General features: G+C 38.5%; 1 long non-coding RNA gene across 1 annotated transcript; it reads left to right on the top strand.

Annotated features, from left to right (window-relative positions):
• The first annotated feature begins 708 nt into the window (after positions 1-708).
• On the top strand, positions 709-1587 carry LOC130360556 (uncharacterized). The gene is made up of 3 exons (XR_008890705.1): positions 709-783; positions 865-955; positions 1036-1587. It is a non-coding gene; the product is annotated as an uncharacterized LOC130360556 (long non-coding RNA).
• Positions 1588-2702: the final 1115 nt, after the last annotated feature.

Here is a 2702-nt window from a genome sequence, read left to right as displayed (position 1 = left end):
AGCGAAGCCACCCTACAATTGGAGAAAATTGTGGTGTATGAGGAATTAAAGTGCGATCCAACAAATAAAAGAAAAGAAAAATTGAGGAAACATTTAAGGAAATTCACAGAAATGGGTGTCCTCTCAGACAACACAGCCAATAAATTGTTCCCTGAATATCCACAACGCCCCCCACTGGTACATCTTGCCTAAAGTCACTGAGCCAGCCCCCAGACCGCCCTATTGTGGCCGGGATTGGCTAAGTGACCGAGACAGCGAACCTGATTGAGATCCTCAAAGATTTCTATTGGCAGGAGGAATATCATCTTGCCTCTATAGACATGGAGAGCCTGTACACCTGCATCCCACATGATGCGGGTGTACAGGCTATCCGAGAAGTCTTGTATGGCCAGGAAAAGTCAGCAGACTTTATCCAATTTGTTGAGGAATCCTTAAGGTTTATCCTGGAAAACAATGCTTTCCAATACGAGGGTACCTGGTACTGACAGAGACAGGGTACGGCTATGGGGACTCTGGTCTCCTGTACTTTTGCCAACCTGTTTCTGTCTGTAAACCTCATTGTTTAGGTAGGTGACTTGGCATCCCCATGGCTCCAACACTTCCACTCGGACGCAATCTGGTAGGTACTATTATTTATTACTATTTATTCCTGTCTATCCATATATGCCCTGTGCATGTTTCCACAATATTTACACCTTACTACCCACCCACAGGTATTGCCCTAATCTTTATGGTAGGATCATCATTTTGTGGGTGACCATATAGAAGTTCCCTCATATAAAGGTAAATATATTGCCCCTTAATACATCCACCCTCTAACTGGTATGTCTATTAGATGTATTAATTTTAAAACATTTCTGGTAGGCTCATCTGTATCAGCCTCCATCAAGTGACTCATGTTATGTACTTGTGAACCGATCGCCCTGCACACATATACCTGCCGCACCTTTCAGAGGTAGGTTACAGAAACTATCTTTAACTAAAATTCCCAAAGCCAAACACTTCTCTACATGTATTACCTCTATCTACCCACAGGACTGCATATACCCAATATCTACCTACAAGAGGGAACATAATCCTTGGACCACCACCTACTTCTTAAATAAATTCTACCTGGGCCTCTCTATCTAAGCACACCAGTGAACTATCTTTACTTCTGGTTATTGTATCACAAAAGAATCATTATTCAGTGAGATAAGTAACAGGAGAAACTATACTCCTTCCTCCTCTGCACTTGTCCCTGAAGAGTTGTGCCACTTTGAAATGCGCCACAACGAAACGCATTGGATTTATGTGGCTTAAATTGTACTAACATTGTATGTAATCACTGTACAAAATATAGATGTGCTTACAAATTCTATACTCACTGAATATTTTGTGGAGGTTTTCTACAAACCAGCTAGTAAACTATTCGTGGCTTGCTATACACACTGCACCCGGTGCCTCCATTCCCTCCATAACCAGGGAGAGATAGGAGGTTTCTGTTGCAGGTTGGCATTCTCCAGGAAGGCCTCCCTACAGTAACAGGTAGGGGGTCCTAAGGGACTAGAAAAGCCAGTATAGCCTAACCCTAGTAACAGTCCCAGTACCTAGGATCAGCTGTGTTTTTAAAAATATAACCTTTTTTTATCAGCTTTTGACATTCTTTATTTAATGTGTGCCTATATTTTAATTGTATACCAATAAAAGTATGTTTTTATGACCCAAGTATTATTCCTACTGTACTACAAGTCTACATGCAGGTCTACACATATCATTCGTTCCTTCCTATTCTATTCTGTCTGTACTGGAAAGAGAGGTTGTACTCAACACCAAAAATACATTTATAAAAATATTAAATTATTCAAACGTTTTGTAGACAATATTTTGGTGGTTTGGGAGGGCACAGAAGAGTTTTTGCTGAATTCGTTGGATGTCTCAATAATGCCAACCAAGTAAATATGACACTTACACACCTTTATGGTGATTTGTCCCTTGAATTTTTGGACATTGAGATATTCATCGAAAACGGTAAAATCAAAACAAAAGGTTTCAGAAAGGGGATAGCAAAAAATGCCCTATTACATTACTCCAGCTCCCATCCTAAAAACATGAAAGAAGATATACCATACAGACAGTTCAGACTGAAATGGATTAATTTCAGGAAGGACACATATTTACAACAATCAGATGAATTAAAAAGTAGGTTTCATGTTAGAGGTTACCCAGCTAGTGTGGTAGAAAAAGATTTTGAAAGAGCCGAACAAAAATCTAGGAGAGAGTTAATATATAAGAAAAAGAAATAAAAACGAAAAAAGAAAAATTTGTCTTTTCTTTTTGCAACTCCCCAATGAATCAAACACTGTCCAGTATTATCCATCGAAATTGGTATATTTTAGAACAAGAAAGAACAAGAAGCAGCAATAAATAGTCCAATTATCACATTTAAACGAAACAGAACAATAGGAGATTACATCAAAAACATAGCCAAGAAGAGAAAAATGAAAAAATAAAAAAAATAAAAACACCAGAGTGGCTAACAGATAGGAAACCGCAAGGGAATTTTTTATGTGGGCATTGCTCCATGTGTGAATTTAATCTTAGCAAGGTAACATTCAGATTAGGTCCAAAAATGGTTGAGGTTAAACAATTAATAACCTGCAAAACTACCCACGTAATTTATAGTCTGATATGTCCCTGCAGTTATTTTCACATTGGTAAAA

The sequence above is a fragment of the Hyla sarda genome, chromosome 3 (assembly GCF_029499605.1).
Source record: "Hyla sarda isolate aHylSar1 chromosome 3, aHylSar1.hap1, whole genome shotgun sequence".
Taxonomy (NCBI): Eukaryota; Metazoa; Chordata; class Amphibia; order Anura; family Hylidae; genus Hyla; species Hyla sarda.
This window is presented reverse-complemented; position numbering and strand designations above follow the sequence as displayed.